This window comes from Cryptomeria japonica, chromosome 7 (genome assembly GCF_030272615.1).
Source record: "Cryptomeria japonica chromosome 7, Sugi_1.0, whole genome shotgun sequence".
Classification (NCBI taxonomy): domain Eukaryota; kingdom Viridiplantae; phylum Streptophyta; class Pinopsida; order Cupressales; family Cupressaceae; genus Cryptomeria; species Cryptomeria japonica.
In genome coordinates, this window is record NC_081411.1 from 571098361 (window position 1) to 571120411 (window position 22051).

General features: G+C 36.6%; 1 protein-coding gene across 4 annotated transcripts in view; it reads right to left on the bottom strand.

Annotated features, from left to right (window-relative positions):
* Positions 1-22051, bottom strand: part of LOC131073093 (uncharacterized) — a 154343-nt gene that overhangs the window by 121374 nt on the left and 10918 nt on the right. The gene's annotated exons all lie outside the window — the stretch shown is intronic.

The following is a 22051-nucleotide window of genomic DNA, read 5'->3' on the forward strand; positions in this document are numbered from 1 at the left end:
AACATTATTTGAAACTAATACATTCAAAAAGACCTACTTGAGTCCTGTGTGCATGATTCCTAACCCTTGACTAGGAGGTGATTTTAAAATTTCAGATCTTGTTCAATATTTATTTCACAAAATGAGTACTACCTATAACTAATGATTAACTCAATCAGATATGCAATACAAATATTAGAAACCACTAATTTAAAGTATACTTTGCCCAAAGGGTATGGATTTTATGATAAAATACAAATATAGTATCAATGTTGCTAATAAATAAATATACCATATTATTTAAAAAGAGTATTGATAAAATGTTATTGTGCTCAACACAATCCCTCTATTATCTTAATGCTTGCACAACATGTATCAATAGCTAATTGCATTGTTGTAACTCTTGACTATAGATGGAGACAGATTTATGCTGGTATACATGGATAAACAAAACTGGTATGTATGGGGATAGAAAAATACAGGCAAAAAATAGGTGAAATGATTGCTTAATGTTTCCCCAGCACAAGTACTATAGATGGGAGAATGTACTCTATGGCTACCTATTTAAGAACAGATTATCATTAAATATGCACAAATTATTCTGGAGACTTGTATACATAGCCTGAACTTTTTCCTACAAACATAGATATTTATATAGATGTAAACATGCTTTCATTATGCTTAGATGCAATGTAACTGGTCTCCTTTCACACAGTCATGGGTTTATTTTCATGGAAATCCATGTTCCTTCACAGAAAGCCCATGTTAATCTAATAATAGACATACATGTATGACAATGTCAAGACATGTTCACTGATAGGAAACAATCACCTATACCTAACCATAATAACATGTAAATTGGTTGGAGACAATCACATGTCATGACCATGCCATAACTAAGACAATTCCCTCGTGTTTTGTGGAAGTGTATACCTAGTGGTCTAGGTGATGTCCCTGATGTCCTGGACTTCCTAGGGACTTGGGAAATTGGAGGGGATGTCCCCTTTTTCAGAGGACCATACAGCTTGCTCCATTTGGTGCATAATAATTAAAAAGTTATTTTCTAAGGACAACACTCCTAAAAAGCTAAAAGGGGAGGATTGCATTGCAAATTCAATACATTATATTTACTTTTAATTTTGCTCAATTTTACTTTTAACTTATGTTAGTAAACATGCCCCCACCATCCTCAAAATTTAGGAATGTTTTTATTGGCTCTACACCCAGAAACTCACATTACTATTCTCATATATAATTATATTTAATCAGGCATAGGTGCATTACACTTTGTTTAAATGCTCCTTGGACCTTTTATAATTCATGGGCCTGTATTTACTAATTTTGTAAGGGCCAACTTTTGTGACCCTAGATGTATCTCAAACATTGTGCTTATTGTAAATTATTAACTCTAGAATTAGCTTACTTGATTATGGTATTAACTTGCTTTTACTCTATGTGGATGCTTACTTCTTTGATTTGGATTTTTTTCTATTTGCTAGTCATTATCACTCAAAGGTCATGCTTATTGCTCCAATGTGTGATTTTGATGATGGTGATGATTCGTTTTTGTGACTCTGATTGCAATGATATGAATTGTTTGGTTCATTGTTGTGACTGTGATTGCAATTCTATGAATTGTTGGATATGTTGTAGTATGAATGCATTATGGCTCTTCGCATATTTGCTTGCATGCCTTGAGTAGAAAAATTTTGATTGTCTTGTAATGGTAGACAAGAGATCTATTGGTTAAATTGTGTCAATCTTGTGTTAGTTATATCAACAATGATAAATTTTGCATGTAAAATAGAATTGAAACGTGAACACACTTGAATCTTGTGATCATACTAATTGTTGCTACCAATGGTTTAGCAATGGCTCACAATACTCAAACTCGACAAACCCAAAAAAAATCAAACTAGGCAAATCCTCAGCAACATAAATAAATACTTAAATGAGAATACAAAATGTCGGGCAAAAAACATAAATTTTATGCATAACACAATTACAAAATGTCTCAAATGAGAATATAAAATGTTGGGAAATTTTTTTCTATAAGATTTGAATTCAAATAGAGTACAAAATTACACCATCATAAAAATACAACAGCCCACTGATAACTGATGTGAATTTATAATGATTGTCATTGAAATTTGTCATAATAAATTGCATATCCATGCAAGTTACAAATTTCAAGAATTTACAATTTTTTGTAAACTGTTCTAGTGAAAAATTGAGGAGAGGATCCAGTTCCAAAACTTTCTCTTTGTATCCACTATAAACTTACACTAATTCAATATAGAATGCCCAAATGCTAGTGGAACTTCAGTTGTGAGCATGAAGAGCTTAGAAAGGCAAAAAAATCATGTATATTCAATGTCAAAAACATATTTTTTCCACATACAAACTGCATCAAACTTTTTGTTGTGCATTGTACAAGTTTTAGTCTCAGACTCGATAATTACTCATGCAAGTCAGAGATTAAAACTCACCATATACTCCATCTTAGCGAGCAGCAAGTTTAAACAGTAAAAAACTGTTTCAAAAAAACAAATTGAGTGCTCGGCAAGTAGTCAGACCATGGGTTACAGTATTATATTTCAGCATTGTAGATATAGATTAACCTTATGACTGTTAGATGACTAATCATGAATGGGTTGATATTATGCTTCTTCAAGATTGACAATGGATGTATCATATTGTATATAGCATCTTTTGTGGCAATTGATTTATCGGTATGCAATATTAACGATCTTAGTTCGGTTTAGATGATGATGCATGCTTGAGAGTTTATGTCAATGTCAAACTATTGCACTTGTTCGATGGGTTGATCAATGCATGTCTCATGTAAGGCCATTTATCTTGCTAGCCCTGTCACATTCATTGTAACTAGTGAGTTCGACACCCATCTTGGTTCCAAGGTGCCATTCAACTTGATTATGCAAGTTAACTTCTTTGACATTTCTATGTGATACCTGTCCATGTTTATATTATGATTCAAGAATTATACTAATGCTACATAGCTGATTTAATCAATCGCGATATGCAATTATTAAATTTATTTAAATGGTACTTAGAGGTTAATTATAATACCAATTTAGATGTTGGTAATGAGATTTAATTAAGTATTTATTTAGATGTAACATTAAACGTTAATTGCCATATTACGTATGATGAGGAATTTAATACTTGTGTTACTAATTTCTGATTTAGAATATGGATCAAGTTTATCGTGTATATTTCACATAGATAATGAATTGGTTTGTAAGTCTAAATGTGATATTGATTTTGTCGCAAAGTGTTCTCATGTATCTGGTTGTATAGGAGTCTTGTATAATGTGAAATATGCTTTGATGGGTAAAACTGAATGCGCAAGCAGCAAGATTACATATTGACCAATGAGAAAATAACATTGTCTCACTCCACCTCAACAACAATCTTTGACCATACGTTAATCTATGACACCAACTAGTCTTGGTCATGTCATGTCCTTTTTTCCCAAGTAATAACCCTTGTGCATTTAAGTTTATTATTCTTAGTAAGAATGTACTTTGTTGTGTGACATATATTTATTTTCCCATTTTATTGAGCAACTCAGGCTGGGGAAAAATGGGTATTTTTATAAGGTTTAGGACCCTAGGTATGGGTACCTAAACTTAGGGTACTTTGGGGATTTTTTGGAGTTTTGTACAATGTGCTACCTCTAGAAGTCTTGGGACATGCATAGATTGAGTGAGCTTAAAAGAGTTGAATGCAAGTACTCCAAATCAACTCATGTCTTCCAAATTGTAAGAGGAAGGGAGAGCCCTTCACTCCACCCTACTTTGGGAAGGTGAAACCCATGTGAGTTCACATGGGTTATGTATAGGGTCTTTGTTTTGTAAGGTCACTGTTGTTTGTAAAAGGTTAAGTGCTTGGGACTTTTGGATGCCATGTGGCACCATTCTTTTGAAAGAAATAACAAACAATCCTAACAAATCCTAGGTGTGTACCATTAAGTTTTCTAATCTAACTAAATTTCAGCAAAGTTTAAGCACATAACCCACACTAAGAAAGGAAAAAGAATAGAAGAGAAAAGACAAAGAATATAACAAAAGGAGACAACCACAAGGTGACGCAAATATACCTTGAGAAAACCCTCACAAGGGAAAACCCCAACCTCTAAAGCACTTAAGCCAATTTGCTACTTATTGATGTGTTTTTATGACACCTCGAACACAGAATAAAATACCAAGTATTCTATCCTCTCTTGAACAAGGAACCTCGAATACTAAACTTTGTGATCAAACAAGGCAACCCCAATATTTACAATGTGAACAGTCAACTTTATATTGCGGATAGACTCAATGTATATGATGTGATTTTTGCTGGTTAACACAAAGGGACTTACGCTTTTGCAAAGCAGTTGGAACTTAAAAACTAACTTATCTCCTCAAACAAAGAAAGCTCAAAAGGGAAAGGGTTTAGGAAATCTATGCTAATCCTAAGGACAATGATAACAATGGAAGATGCTTGGATAGACGAACACCTCTTGGAACTACTTTCTACTTGACCAGAGATAGCTCACAACGCCATAGAAAAAGTGCAATCTTCTAAGGTAGTAAAAGATTTTCATATTGCAAACATTCATTCAAATACCCTATCGACACAATCCAAATGAAACATTCACAATCGAACTATTACCAATTATGAGGTTCAAACTAACCATGCACTACAATTTGCAATCAACAAATTACAAATGGTATGAACCAAGGAATTCATCAAATATCTTCACATGTATCCACCATAATCAATGCACTTCAATTAACTTTGAGAAGTAACAGGAAACCATGCAAAATGTAGAAACACAACACAAAGATTCACCATAGCTTCAATGGAAGTTATGTATTGATTTCAACATAGCCTTGGCAACAATCTCTTGCTTCCTCATCCTACTCTACTTGCTAACTATTATTCTTATTTTCTAATTATTAACCCTTACAAATGAAAAGGCCAAGCCTTTTATAGACTTTTAATTACAATTCAAGGGCCAGGATTGATTTAAAATCAATGGCCAAGATTTAGACAACAAAAACCCTAATTAAAGTACTTACAACAACCACCACTTTGGCCAATGAAAAAATTACAACATTTTGGACACATGTCCTTTTCTTGAATTTGGACCAATAAGAGATGAGGTAAGGTATAATAAATAATATTCTTTACTCTCCTGTTTCATTTGAATTAGTAATTTGGCAAAAATTATTTGAGGAATCCGCAACGTGTGCAACCTCAAACTAGGTAAGTACACTGCCACTTCTTTTTTCATGCACGACTAGGAGAGTCTCAAATTTATCTTTAATATGTACCCATAACACTGTAGTGAGTACCGGGTGTTCAAATTTAATGGTTGTATTAGGTACCATTATCAAGCCATTTTACCTTAAACTACAGCCAACTTTTCGTGTTTTATACAACTGTTTTGCATGCATGGTGAAAATTTGAGTAGGATTAATAAGATTTATGGTGAATATGGTTGATTTTAGGTCATGTTGTTCAGTTCAATATGGTGAACTTTTGGCCTTTTAGGCTATTTGATCATGTGTACATCATTAAACCTACTCCATTCATTCATCTAGTTATAATTAGATTTTCAATTCAATATAATTAAGATTGTTTCATCCATTAAAGTTAGTTCATTCATTCATCTAAAATTATATTTAGATTCGCATTTCAATAAAATTAAGATTTTATATTAGATTTTTCAGTTTAATTATATTTATAAGCATGTCCAAATAAAAAATTCCACCTTGAAGGATCAGGCATCTCAGAGAGGACCGCATAGGCATATTAAGAACGTACAGCAAGTTAAAATATACTTGAGAAAATAAAAAGTGTGTGAAAACTCTAATTGTTGTTATGAGGATAGTTGCATGATAGTAATTTGATATCATAAATAAAGAATTAATCGCACAGAGAACGAGACAAAAAAAGAAGGCAATATCAGATTATTCCAGGTTTGAGATCCTAGATCCTACCTACACAGTCTCTTACGGCTATCACATCTAGAACTGTTTGTGAGCCAATTGTTAGGTATACAGATATATCAATTTGTAATGCATATTTCATAGGCGGCAGAGATTTGCTAGAGCCATCTATATTACAAACGCTAATCTAACCAAACAAAACTTCAACATGAGAAAGATCATGCGGTATGAACTTTCATAGGCGGTTTGTAGGTATTTTACATTAAGGCTAATGAATCTCAAATGTCAAATATGGCGAAGTTTGCGATGATTTTTATAAAAAATACTATACTATAATTAATATATTGATCACTATAAAATCCATACAAAGTCCAAGTTATTTCTGAGAACCTTGAACAATTACTACAAAATAAACACGATGGAAAAATATATACAATCAAAAACTACTTTAAGAAAGAAAAAGTGGAAACATAGCATAGCTGGGAAATCGAATCAGAAATTTAGAGAAAAAAGAGTGATCAAATATATTGTCAAGGCATCAAATCAGTGGGGGCATTCTGAATTGGCCAAAGTAATTTTAATTAGACTGGCAAAAAAATGGAAAAAAGTCATCTCAATTGCACAGAGAATTAAATTATCCCAAATTCGAGGTAAGGAATTTATTATTCTTAAATATTCTTTTCAACGTCATTGTCATGCAGCCAAATAATTGAATACCCAAGAAATTATTTTTCCTACAAGCAGTTTAATGCTTTGATGAAGCCTCTTGTCTAGTAGCATGTCTATCTCTGCATCAAGAGAGAGACCCAGATATAATAAACTTATTAAGGCACTGAGAGGAAGGGTGAATCAATGCAAGCAAAAACAATATGAATCTGATCACCAACTTACACAACTTAAAACTTAACAAGCATAAGAGGAATATCACCACATAAGCTAATGCCCAATAAAACAAATTTCACATAACACGAGATTTATATGTAGAAACCCAAAAGGGAAAAACCACGGTGGGAATTAATACCCACAAGATTCACTATCTGCAGAATAGAAATCTTGATCAATTAAGGTCTTACAAATATGCTCTGTTAGGAGCAAACCTAGTTAGGAGTCACCCGGTTAAGGGATTTAAATGATGAGCCATGTTAGGAGCTTTGACCTGTTAGGATCCAACCTCGCAAGAGGATTTAAGACTCTGATATAGAGCTACCCGGTTAAGGGATTTACAATGTAAGGCATGTTAGGACCTACCCGGTTAAGGGATTTTGCTGTTGTAACTATTAGGATAACAACAGTTCAAATGATCTTCATATAACACCTCTGTGTCTGATAAGATCTGCTTCAGATCCTCAAAACTTCAACAACACATCAATACAGAGCTTCACTAATCACCGCACAATCAAAATCGCAATATTCGCCTTCGATCTCATCAACATATGCATGTCTATCTCATAACTCATCACACTTTTTATAGACATCAACTTAGTCGGCTACAACCTTGGAACAATTTCCTAGGTTCAATGAATCTAGACAAACTAACATTGCACGTCGAACTTATGTTGGCCACCAACATAACAAACCAAAAATAAAACAAAACCTGTGTCGGTTTACCGATTTAAGTGACTGTATCACTACCGGTTTAGTGTTCATCAGAATACCTGCTTTGTACATCAAAACTCGCTTGTCCGGTTGAATCTGCCAATGCAGTCATGAACATAGCTCCAAATACCTATCTCCATCATTGCTTTAAAACCACATCATCCAACTCTTCAACAATCGCTTGTACCGGTTGCATGAATGCAACTTTGTCTTTGTTTACCGGTTAAGAACCTATTTGCCGGTTTACTGGCAAACTGTCTTTTGTACCGGTTATACCTTACCGATTGGCTTCCAAGATTTAGATGACTACAAAAACATTGTTACCATCAATGACAACACAAGACTTAGTCATCAAACATGAATCTCAATCTCTTCATCACATTCACCAAACAATCATTTACCGGTTCAGTCAAATGCCAACAAGATAATCAGAACCATTGCTTGTGGTCAAGTCCACACCCTGAGCATCAAGAACAAATGTAATATAAATGAAATATTATAAGAAATTTAAATTGGTTGGGACGTAAAATTTTTGAGGCCCAGGCTAAAATTTACCCTCAGAAAATTAATCAACTATTAAGACCATTTATAAAATTATTCTATTTTATTTATTTATTTAAGTTGTCTTCTTCCCCTTCCCCTACAAGCTTCTCAATTTTAATTGTTGAAATAACTAATCTCTTTAATTAGCTAAATGTTTGTTTCGTAACTTATGTTTTTCCCCTCCACTACAAGTTCTCAATTTTAAATGCACACTAACCTCTCTTAGCGCGCATAGCTTTAATTGGAAGAGTCTATCCATCAACAGATATTATATATCCTCCATGCCCCTCACTGTTATTCCTATGAGAGTTTCATTTTCTCAATGCTTGACCTTTTACAGATACGTACAACAATTTGTTTTTACTATCCCACAAATGTTCATTCTTCACTTGGTGAAGAAATGGCTAAGTAACTAATGAAGGAATCCATCTTCTTTAAATGTGGCAAAGGACAAAAGATTGGATCATTGTGTTGTTGTATCGTGAAATCATATCTAAAGCGATCAATGGCTTCCGCTTCTCTTTCGGTAGGTTTAGTTATGGCCCTCTTGTGTTTGTTAGTGTCGGCGCTGTTGAAGTCTCCCCAGGTGAAAACCTGAAATTTGTTGCAGTGCATGCAGTGAACTCTTCTTTAATAGAAGCCCATAAATTTTCAGAGTATATTGTGAAGCTCAAGGAAGAAGAGAAGACGAAAAGCACTACGGTTACCAGTGCTCTAAGTGAATGAGAGAAGTTCATGGAAGATGCGATGTCTGAGATTCATACTACGATTCTGAAATTAAAAGGTTTGCCTGATTCACCAATGAAGAAGAAAACATGCCCAAAAGCAAGCATTTAACATTTATGCAAAAACTGGAAGCTATTTCTATGGCGGAAGTATCTTACTAAATGACAGCAAAGCGGAAAGAATCTGTGTTATTCACAGTAATCCCAAAGCGAACATTACGGAGGTCAAAACTGATGGCACGAAAATCTTTCCCGGTCTCAGGCGTGAGACAAATTTCCGGTGGAGGAGCTCCCCCACATGGAATAGCCTATCGGCTAATAATAAATAATAAATAATAATAATAAAATTAAAATATAAAAGAATTAAAAATTAAAATAAAAAGAATATAATTAAAATATGATTTAAGTTAATGAATGGTCAAAAGGCATGAAAGGATAAGTTGTGACTCCCCCAAATATGAGGTATAAAAGGAAGAAGAGAACTCATTTGAAGAGGGGATAATTTGGGAATTAGAAGTGCAGATCTGATTGTGAAAGGTTGTGTCCCTTTCAAAGGGCAGAAATAATGAAGAGTTGCACTCTCTCAAAGGGTGCTAATGGTGAAAGGGTGTGTCTCTTGCCAAAGGGCATACATGATGAAGAGGTGTGACCTCTCCCTCAAATTGAGAGATATAAAGAAAAGGAATCAATGCATCCAATGACATCACCATTGATCAGATCAGATCGGAACTGTTATTAAGTTATAGGGCAGTAACATCCTTGTTCTTGGTTGTATGCATGGGGATGTGCTTAATAAGTATGCTTAATATATGAAGCCTGATAACGTTTTTATGCATAATTTAATAGTAATATTAATATAGACTGCAGTATATATGACAATCATACTTAAATTCATATACAGTGGCAGACCAGATCTGACATGCATCATATCTGTCTACCTTTACACCCACTAAATAGACTAATAACTAATGTTTGCAGGCAGCGGTAGTATTAATAACTTATATAACAGGTAATTAGCAAATACATAAATAATTGGTAATATAATTTAATTCACTTATTTATTTATGTATATATATTCAAATCAGAATAAGGATAATAGATTTATATATGATAATGATGTTAGCAAGATTTATATTCGCTTGATATACATATATACTTGAAATAATATCAATAAGATTATATTATATATTTATAAAAAAAAAAAATTATAAATATCTTTATATATAATTGTGGATATAATGAATAAATTACTTTGATTGTATTTTCTTAGATTATTTATATGTGTTTTATCTCGTAATCAGTCAAAGGAATGAATGGAGGAAGTTAGGGAATTGCAGTTTACCAGTTCTCCCAAGCTAAGTAGGCCACCCCAAGAGATGGAATTGTCATAGTGGGACGTTCCTGCCTCTTGTGGGCCAAGAGGTGAGTTGTCATAGTGGGACGCTGCGCACTGTTAGGCTTAGTTAGGTTGAGCAGTTTACAGGCACCCTCGCGAGGTTTTCCTACCAAACTAAACTATAATTGGTTATGGGTAGAAAGACATGTTTATCATTCTATGTAATATATTTGCTATTAATCCATGTATTTATTTGTCTATTCCTAAGTTTATTGAATTACTAGATGAAGTTACTCTTATATATTGAAAAATGAAAAACTATATTGTGGAATTACTAATTTAGGACAAAATTCAGGTAATCACTAGTTGGGTACATTACACTCCACATGTCACTTTGATCTTTCTTGGATGAGTCAGGTCCAATGCACCTTGGCATCACTGAATTGGTCGATGATGTTCGAGTGCCACCATAGCTTGCACCTATCCCTCTCAATATCTCTTGATATTCAACATCATCCAATTGCTTGATGTGATGGTTCATATTCCCAAATTATATCATCTTTGATGATCAAGTTTCTAACTTTGATTAACTCTTTTAGAATTATCTTCTTTCCTTGATCATGTTTCACTCTTCCATCTTCATGTTTGGGAATCTTCCTCTTTGTGATGTATTAATTTTCCATCCTCAACTCCACAATCTTGAATTACTTCCCTCCTTGACGCTTTTTGATCTTGAAATTCCTTGCCTTGGACTTGGATTCCCTGATGTAGTTCTTGATTCAACATGTTATGGAAACCTACTTGAAGTGTCCTCTATCTTTTCCATTATAGTGTGTACCTTGCCTTGATGTTATGACAACCTTGTCTTTTCCATGTGGTAAAAAGTCCGTGTATAATTGAATCCTTCATCTGCATTATGCAATCACTTGGACTTTAATTTCTCCTTCTTGTATGTTGTAGAGTCCTTCATCCCTTGGATTGTTGTGAAATCCTTAGATGTCTTGGTCTTCTTTAAATGTCTTGATGAAGTTCAGATCTTGATGTGTAAGTTCTCTTCATGATGTTGAATTCTCTTTGTTTGGAACGATCCACTTCCTAGCCTTATTCGCTTGCTTTGAAATTGAATTCCTTGAGTTGATCCTTCTTTATGCATTGATGTCATCCTCAAACATGTTGAAGAGCAATCCCATCTGTTGTATTGTGAAGTCCCTCCTTCCATGCGCCTTGCATTGTTTCCCTTTCTCATCATTATCCATTTTGATCTTGGATTTCCAAATCCAAGGTCATAGCAAAATCCTTCCTCTTAGAGAATTGCAATTCCCTTGAGCCTTGAAGTGTGCTAAGTCCAGGTCCTCTTATCTTGTTCATCTTCTTGTCCTCATTCCTCAAGTCCAAATCTTCATGTTTCTCCTCTTGCATTAAACCTGCAAAACGAATAGATAATGAATTAAAATATTATGAAATGAAAGAGAATGCTTAACAAATCATACATCTTAAAACCCTCAAGCATGAAATAGGACTTTAGATCTGGAAATCTAGTCTTTAGGTCTGCTCCTCCTAAATTTGCATTTGATTTCTGCTCAAGTGCTTTATCTGTGCCTGCTGTTGATGATTTATGCTTGCTGCTGTTTGAATTCTGCTTCTCCTTCTGGGATTCACTTCTGATCCTTGCATCTGTTTGTGTGGAATTGTTTTGATGTGCTGAGGATTTGCACCTTACTCCTCTGGTCTACTGCTAATTCGCTCTCAATCCTGGCTTTGATTTGCTTCTGAATTGGACTGAGATTTAATTCCTTAATCTCCCCTTTATACGCGGTGTAAACTTTCTCTATAAGGGAGTTGGCCTTCTTCTTGCCTCACATGTTACCTTTCCTTGACAATTTAGTCTTGCAAAGGTAAGTCAGCTGCCCTTCACACATTTTAATTGATTTTTATGCTTAGGTCAGCCCTGTTACATTTTTTATGACATTTTCAATTTATTCCACACGTTTCACCTTGTAAAATCTAGGTTGGCTAAGCCTGATTATAGTCTTTGTTTCTTGACAGAAGGGGTATAAATAGGGGAATTGCATTCACTTTCTCCAATACAATTCAACCTGTATTAATTTAAATACATATCTTCCCTGCATATGGATTTCAGCGAATTCTGCCATTTGCAACATGTTTCAATCATACCCTTGGGCGTGAATTAGAAGTGGAGAAGGAATCTTGCTTGATTGGATTTCCTTAAAGTTAATGGGTATACAACAAAGTGAGCGGAATTTTGATGTCTAGAGGAAATTTCCTCCTTGAAAGGAGTGGAATTGCACTTACCTAGTTAAATTCCACCTGTTGTGACCATTTCACACATCGCCCCATCAAAATGGGGACCCCCCTTTTTTTCAGGTCCTAGCCTCTTAGTCTAGTATCTCTCTCCTTTTGCAGAATGGAATGAGTGAGTTTATAGGGTTTGCATGTCATGTCAGTTCATCGGGAGTCTAGCTAAAGAGTTGAATAAAATTGCTTGTAGCAACAATCCGCAAGTTCAAGGTTGTAGGTAAGCTCCAATTGTTTTAGTTTTCTTTAGTCAAAGTTGTTTCCAAGAGTCTTCATCTCACAAGCTTGAAGGGGGAGAATGAATCAAGGTGATATGCAAATGAGAAATTTTAAGATTTCAAATCACCTTAGTCTCCAAGCTTCAAAACCACACTTCATGTTGAGTGATAGATGAGCAGATTTTTTCCTTGAGTCTATTCTTTGAGAATAGGTGTGTAAGTATGAGTTTGAGCATTTGAATGAATTATTCCAAGGATTGAATTCTTGTGCAATGAAACAATCGATAGGCTCATTTGTAATCCACCTCATCTCTAAGTCTTCTCTAGGTTTTAACTTCGTGACTTCACAACTTGAAGTGAACTTCATGAGTGAGAGACTTGGAGTGAACTTCGTGTTTGAAGGATATGAAGCGAACTTCATGAATGAGGAGATTGGAGCAAATTTCACTTTCAAGCATTCATAAACGAGGTTGGCAATAAAGGAATGAAGTGAAAGATTTGAGAACTCTTACTTCATGAGTTGCACTTTTGGAGCGAATTTCCAACTTCATGAGTTCACCTTTTGGAGTGAATTTCCAACTTCATGAGTTGCACTTTTGGAGCGAATTTCCAACTTCATGAGTTGACCTTTTGGAGCGAATTTCCAACTTCATGAGTTGCACTTTTGGAGTAAACTTCATGAGTTGGGGTATTGGAGCGAATTTCACCTTCAAGGCTTCACGAGCGAAATGGAAAGATAAAGAGATGAAGGAATCACTCACTTCATGTTCAAAGCATTTACAAGCAAACTTCATGAGTTGCCATCTTGGAGCGAACTTCATGAGTTGCCATATTGGAGCGAACTTCATGAGTTCATGTTTTGGAGCGACCTTCATGCTTGAGAGAGTTGGAGCGAACTTCTTCATGTTGAAAATAGAAGAATGAGGGAAATTCAAAAAGCGCCTACTTCATGATCAAACACTCAAGAGAGAGCTTCATGAGTTCAACATTTGAAGCGAATTTCCTTCCTCATGAGTTGGGGTATTGGAGCAAACTTCATGGCTTCATGCTTTGGAGCAAACTTCATGACTTGCCACCTAGGAGCGAACTTCATGACTCGCCACCTTGGAGCGAACTTCATGACTTAGACTTTTGGAGCGAACTTCATGACTTAGACTTTTGGAGCGAAATTCATGAATAGGGAGATTGGAGCGAATTACATCTTCAAGCCTTCATGAGTGAAGTTGGGAATAAAGGAATGAAGCAAAATTGAGAACATAAACTTCACGACTCTGCCTTTTGGAGCGAATTTCATGACTTTGCCTTTTGGAGCGAACTTCATAAACTCAACATTTAGAGCGACTTCATGAGTTAAGGGATTGAAGCGAATTTCAGGTTTGAGAGATTTGTAGTGAATTTCATGTTTGGAAGAGACAAGCGAGCTTAGCAAGCAAGGCGATTGAAATAAGACTTCGTGTGCACACCACTTAGAGCAACTTTCAAACACACTTCATGAGTTGATGATCTCAAGCAAACTTCATGAGTAGGTGATTAGGGGCGAATTTCACATAAAATGCACTTCATGAATTGACAAAATGGAGCGAAGTTCATATGATGAATTAAAATTGACTAAACATTGCTTTAGCGCCCAAAACAAATTTGAAATCAAACAAAATGTAGGTCGGCCAAAGGTAATTTGTTATTTTGTTTTGATTTAGCAAAGTCGACCTCCATAGGAAAAGACACAACTTCTCACCTTGATCGCCTATAAGAGAAGGTTTAAAAAAAATTTATTTCAACATCAAATCAAACATTTCATTCCTTCTCCCTTGAGCGAATTTCATCAGCAAGCAAACTGTAGCGAACTTCATCAGCAGTTGGCAAACTTTAAAGTGCAGATCAGCGAAACTCAGGAAGAAAAGGCGAATTCAATCATTGTCAATAGCAAAAGAGCAGCAACAGCATCTTTCAAGGGCGAATTTAGGCAGGTTGGAGGGCGAATTTCATCCTTCAGCAGCAGAAGATTAAAGAGACAGCAAACCCTTGAGCATTAGCAGTCACATCATTAATTAGTTTTTGAAGTGAAGTTCAGAAATCAGAAGTAAGTGCATTATTTAGACCGATGTAAAAACAGGAGCAGGTTTAATTTGAGATTGATAGTCATTTTCTTGAAGTAAATCAGGCCTTCCTAATGCATATAATGAACAGATCAGTCTTATTTAGTAATCGATTTCACATTTAAAGTGCAAAGCTCATCTAACTTATATATCTCTCATAGGTGAAGGATGGCAGCTTCGAAAACAAACAAGACTCTCTCCGGCCAAGCGCTCATCAAGGAAGATTTGAAGGGAAGTGCATTCGAAAGCAGAATCACGTCGAATTGGAGCAAAGTAGGAGACACTAATCTCGGGAAGTTCGACACCAAGAAGTTCCGCCACCTATCATACATCAACGAACTTACAGCAACAGCCAAGAAGATGATTGAAAGTGGAATCATAAATGCAGCCGGCTTTCCTCCCACGCTGCAATGCTACAATCTCATTGTAGAATGTGCTCAACACTATGACTTTGCCTCAAGGAGAATTGTGGCGAAGGATGGGACAGTGCTCGCATATCTCTTAGACACAGCACTCAGCGAGACATTCCATCTACCCGAGCCCAAGGACATCATCTACATAAGCTTGGAAGGAGCCAAATCAGCCTACGATGATGATCCAGATGATTGTGCGAAGATCATCGACAAATTTTGGTTGAAGAAGAGCAGAGGTGGAAGAAGTAGATGGCCCGATAAACTCCATAGGATAGACTTCAATGATGAATACAGAGACTTCATCACCTTACTTCATCGATTGGTTGGTGCACCTGAGGTTTCATACTTTGAAGATTGGATGTTCTACTTCATTGAGACTGTTACCCGTGACAAGAAGGCAATCAATTGGGTGAGGCTCATTAGCAACAGCATTGATAAACAGTTAAGGAGGCTAATGCGCACCAGAACGTTCTATATGAGCTCCTACGTCATATACTCTATTGCGAGAAATTTCAAGTATCCAGGACTCATGTACACAGGCATAGTTGGAAGGAGACTTGGAGAGATCAAAGTGTATGACTGTTAACCACAGCTTAAGCATCCACCAAAACAACACTACAGGAGGGTAAATGATGCATTCACTATGCATATCACCAGGCAGCTTCAAGGTGGATCGCAACAAAGACTCTCTCCAGAAGCGCAGGCATTGGTAGAACAACATGGTGAGTGGTTCATCCAATTTCCGAAGTTCACCTACATCAGAGTTCAAGGATCTCCCGTTCCTCCCTACATGTTGTCGCGCTACCCAACGAATAAAATGGTACTACTCGAGGTGGTGAGACAGATATTGGCGTATATCAAGCAGAGTTTTGTGACTCGCGGCGAGTCACACGAGTCAGCGGGTCGGGTGACCCCTGTCGGGTCACGGTGACCCTAACCCGGGCTCAGGCGGGTTAGGGGGCGTGACTCACCTAACTCACCGAGTCAGCGAGTCACTCCCTGACTCGCCGAGTCTGAGGGTAGTGACCCGGCCGGCGTCACTTAAAAAAGTGCAATCAAAAAAGCAAAAAAAACATAACTTTTTTTATGATTTTTTTTGCCATTTCCCTTTCTTATAACCCTAAAAGGGATTGGCATTCACTTTTATGAGTGGAAGAGAGGAAGAGAGAAAAATAGGAAGCCATAGTTTTGCAACCAGCTAAGAGGAAGAGATGAAAAGCTTGCACAAATCACATTGGGGCAGCACTACAGTTGCATTGAGAGCATCAAGGAGGTCCATAGAAGCTCATTTCAAACACTTCTCAACAAATTTGAAAGAGGTAAGTGTTAATTTTTATTGATTATGTTGGTTTTTTTTCTATATTTATGGATTTTTCGTTTTGTTGTTATTTTTTTTTTAAGTTCAACTTTCCAAATCTATATTGCAAACTTCAATCACAATGAGATAAATAGTACAATAGCATAGCAAACCCTAGATTTTTTTTTTGAAAAAATTGTATTCATGTATTTACAATTTTTTCTTAAAAAAATCTAGGGTTTGCTGATTTTTCTCAATTCTTAATTTCTTTCTTTGAAATTTGAAAATTTTCAAGAAAAACCACAATGCACAAATTAGTCTTTGCTGATATTTTTTTATTAGTTTAAATTTAAAACTCTGTAAAACACAATGCTCAAATGGTGATTTGTAAAATTGTCTTCTTTCAGCAACCCTCACGTTTTGAAAACAATTTTTTTTCCTAATGGCTCATCCTAATCCTCCACAACCTTAGCCTAGGAAACATGGTCAAAAAGATGAGGCATGGAAATACACTGAAGAATTCCTTGGTAGACAAAGAAATCAAACCAAGTGTATTTTTTGTAAGGAAATTAACCATGGGGGGATAAATAGATTGAATATCATATTGTTGGCATACATGGTCATGATACTGAGCCTTGTACCAAGGCACCTCCCGAAGCAGTCTGTTTTTGTTACGTCCAATTAGAAAATTTTGAAATACATAAGCAAACAAAAAAAAGACAAAGAGAGGAGTTATGTCATATTGGTTCCCCTCCACCCACATCTGCATCCCCATCCACAGCTGCATCCATTGGTTGTGTTGGAGAGGGTTCTTCTATGCCTCCCTTTCGTCCTAGTGCTTCTGCTAGTGCTAGTACTTCTATTTCTGCTCCTACTAGTCACACTTTTGGTCCTAGAGTGCGAAAATCCAAGATAGACAATTTTTTTGTACCACGCACTACTCCTGGCGCACAGTGCTCGCTTGAGAGCATGTCTTGGAACAAGGAGGTCCATGATGCAGGAAGAAAAGCAATTTGCAAGTTTTGGTACTTCTGCAACATTCCATTTATTGCAGCCAGGTACTTTTTTATTTGATTGTTTTAAATTAAAATTTAAAATTTTATGGTTTGAAGTTGAAAATTGAAATTGAAATTGAAATTGAACTTTTCTTATTTAATCTATTTCAATTTGTGACAAGTCTCTTTATTGGCAAAGCATGATTGATGTAGTAACCATTTGTGGGGCGGGGTTTAAAGCCCCTAGTGATACTGAGTTGAGTGGCCCTCTCTTGTTGGAAATGGTGGAAGATATGAAAGTTGACCCAATCTTCGTGGAAGATATGATAGGAGGAATAGAACACTACTAAATTTTCTTGCTTCCAGCGGAGGTGATTGATCATTTTACTTCTCTAAATGCATTGTGATTGAAATTGAATAATTTACATTCTAATTTATTGATAATTAATTTGTTTTATTTTCAAGATCCACCATGTTTTTGAAGTCCATCGATGCTTCCTCACATGTCAAAAATGCGGCATACTTATGTGAGACTATTGAGGAAGTTATACATGAGGTGGGGGAAGAAAATGTGGTGCAAGTGGTGACAGATAATGCAGCAAGTTATGTTGCTGCATGTAAACTTTAAAAGTTTTCTTTTAAGTTTTAAATATTAATGGTAAAATTTCTTGATACTTATCACATCTAATTCTTTAACTAATTTAAAATTGTTGCAAGAAAACTTTTGATGGAGAGGCACCCAAAAATCTTTTGGTCTCCATGTGCGGCCCATTGCCTTGACCTCATGCTAGAGGATATAGGTAAGCTTGGATGGGTGAAAGAATGTGTTGAAAGGACCAAGAATATATGCAAATTTATTTACAATCATGCATTGGTCCTTAGCATTATGAGGCAATACACGGGGGAAAGGGAGTTGGCTCGTCCTGGTATAACGAGATTTGCCTCGAATTTCCTCACATTGAAATCCTTAATAAAATCAAAGCCATCTTTGAGGCGCATGTTTGTTGGTGAGGAGTGGACTTCCTCATCCTATGCTACGACCACTGCAGGGATGGATGTAGTAGATTGCATTTTTTATGAGCCAGGTTTTTGGACCCCTTGTGCAGAGATCATGCAGGTAATTTTATAAATTTATATGCATATTTTTGTTTTGTTTGCATTGTGCAACTTTGCAATTTTGCTTATTTTCATGCACACTTGTGACTTAACTATTTTTGTTTAACATTATTTGCAGGTCACTGAGCCCCTAGTAGTTCTCCTACGAGTGATGGTGAGAAGCCCGCTATGGACTACATATATGAGGGCATGGATAGGGCCAAGGAGGCCATTAGATCTATATATGCTGGAGTTGAGGATAAGTATAGGCCCATTTGGGACATAATTGATAGAAGATGGCATAACCAGCTTCATAGGCCCATCCATGTAGCAGCTTATTACCTCAATCCATCATTTCGTTTCCGTGTTGATTTCAAAGCGGATGAGGAGGTTCTTAGCGAACTATATTCAGTAGTACAACGGATGGGCACTGATACCACAGCTACACTGCTCAAGATGGATGCATTTAATAATGCAGTAGGGGCGATCTTTGCCAGCCAATTGTGCAAAGAGGGTCGGACAAAATTGCAGCCAAATAGAAAATTCTAAAGTTTATGACTTATGCATTTTAATTTTTCATTTTATAATCTACCTTTAAAGTTGGAAATGAGAATAATGTTTTTTTCTTTTCCTTATCTCAGATAGATGGTGGCAAATGTTTGGGCCTTCAACCCCAAACCTTCAAAAAATTGCCATCCGCATATTGAGCCATCCATGTAGCGCTTCTGGATGTGAGCGCAATTGGAGCATGTTCGAGCACATCCACTTGAAGAGGTGAAATAGATTGTTTGTGGAGAGGTTGAATGATCTAGTCTTTGTTCATTACAACCTCCATCTCAGGACCAGACAGATTTTGGACGTTGACTCCTCTCCTATCACTCTAGAGGAAGTCGACCCCGAGTCCGATTGGCTCACTGAGTCCACCGATCCAATCTTCACTGCTGAGGACCTTGAGTGGGTTGACCCGGCAGACAAAGAGGCTAAGGCTGTGGCTATGGCAGAGGAGGAGGATAGAGCACGATCAGGCACAACACCTATGGCTACTTAGACTGGCACATCACAGGCAGAGACTATGGCTACTCAGTCATCCAGGACCTACCTTAGACGCCTTTCTAGGAGGCAGATAGACGAGGCTGAGCCAGAGCTTGAGCCATAGACTTGTTTTTGTTTACACTTTACAGTTACATATATGTTTGGGAACATTTGAATTCATGGATTTTATATACATTGGACAACATTTATAACTCTATATATCTATGTTTTCTAATTCCTTCAGCTACAGTTTACATTTCTACGCATGTGATGGATGTATGTTTATGTATGTGATCAAAATAGCTTCTATTTGATTATGTTATAGTGTCTTTAAGCTTAATTCAATAATGGGTGTATGAAACAAGTTTTAAGTCGTTAAAAATCTCCAAATTTCAAGGGTTTTCTTATTTTGCCGAGTCGTTGCCTAGTCATTGCCAAGTCAGAGCCGAGTCCGAGTCTGGGAACTTTGATATCAAGGCATATAGGCATAAGCATGGAGCCGGTGTTTCTTTCCCTATCACACTTGGAGATTCCATCGAATCATGCCCATCCATTCATGCAGCAGAAGATGCCGAACAAGAATTAACACTACATTCACTCAAGCCATTCACAACTAGAGATTGCTTTGATCCATATGGTAAAGTGAAGGAAGTGTTGGGAAGAAAGAATGGACAACGTTGGCATCTTGAAGATTATTGGATGAACATTCAAAATGATGTGGAGGTAAAAAAGATGTATTCCAGACTACCTCTCAATTTTATCAGGGAAGGCAAGTCGTTTCATGTAGCTGATCAAGTTCAAGACAGTGGTAAACATCTCCAAGGAGCCTACGCCAAAGAAGGTAAAGAAATCAAATTCAAATGGGCAAATATAGAAATTGATGACTTGAAAGAATTAATGAAGCCAGTCTTGGAGTACACTCGCATATGGATAGATGTACAACACCAGAAGTTGAAAGAGCAGAATATAGCACCGACATTCCACTTGGAAGAAAGGGCAAATGATGAAGTTGAAGCTAGTGCAAGTGGGAGCGCACCTCAATCATCTCAGTCAAGAGGATCAAAGAGAAAAGAAGATTGTGGTGAAAAGGAATCCTCAAGGACGAAGCATAAATCAAGAGCGAGTCATCCTTCTTCCAGACAAGAAGAACAAAGGATGGAAAAGGAGTTGAGTCAAGGAGCCAATGAATCAGCAGAGTCAACGGTCCACAATGATAAAGGCAAAGAAAAAGCATATCAAGAACAAGAAGATCTCACTCATCTCATTCAAGAGATTGAAGAAGGAGGAGAAGATAACAATGAAACTACTTCACCACCTAGAGATGAACGAATGTACGAAGGAGCACAAATTCATGAAGGAAGATCTTCTATTCCAGAATGGTTAAAAGAAAGATTAGCTCAAGAGGTGATAGTGGTTGAAGAAGAACAAACATATGATATAGCAAGCCTTGTAAGCCAAACTCGAGAAGCTACTGAGAAGAGGAAAGCTACAAAGATGTCAAAGGTGATTACAGATGACTCGGGATCAAGAAAGTTGCAAGTAACCACTCCAAGAGTTGAGAAGTACGAAGGAGAGATCACAGTTGATGAGTATGACATGGAGACTATTGATTTAGGTCCATTCACCTCCGAGCAAGCTATTGGTGATGCGACTGATTCATTGAAAGCAATCAATGACATGTTGAGAGCTGAAATAGAAAAGAATAGAAGATTGGAAAAGGAAATAAATGCATGGAGGGATTATGTTCAGCAATTCCAACAACCATTGAGGCATTAGAGTCCAGCAGCCACACCACCTCCCTTGCTTCCTCCAAATCAGTTGATCGTATGGAGAAGATGAGGAACTCCGCACAGTTGATGGATACGTGGATAGAGGATTCATATACTAGATTTAGCAAATTTATGAAGGACATAATGAAGACACTCGACATGGTCGTAAAAGTCCTTGGGAGAACTCATGTTCTCATCGAAGCCTCCGAAGCATTTGCTCACGCTAGAGATGTCATCATTCCGGTACTTCAAGTAATCAAGAAAACACCGAGGGAAATCTTATCAAAAGAAAAGATAAGGAGACAAGGAACAACACCTAGCCTTCTACAATGGAGTAGCTTACTTCACATGAAGAAGATCATCTTTGAGGAGATTGGAAATGGGTGTAGTCAAGTTCAAGACGATATGCACCGAATCCATGAAGATAGTAGAAGTAGCACAGATTGTTTTGGAAAGAAAGATTGATCCCGGAACAATTATAGAAGCTAAGGAGTTGGAGGAAAGAATAAGAGCTATCTTCTGTGGGACTGATGGAATGATCACCAAGGAACAATTGAATAATATGCTCGAGTTCATAGTCTTAGCAAGCAAAACTCAAGAACTCGAACCTAAATGGGAGGATGCCATCTTCAAATCTTTTGACGAGGTTATGCACATGGAGGAGCAGCTGAAATCTCT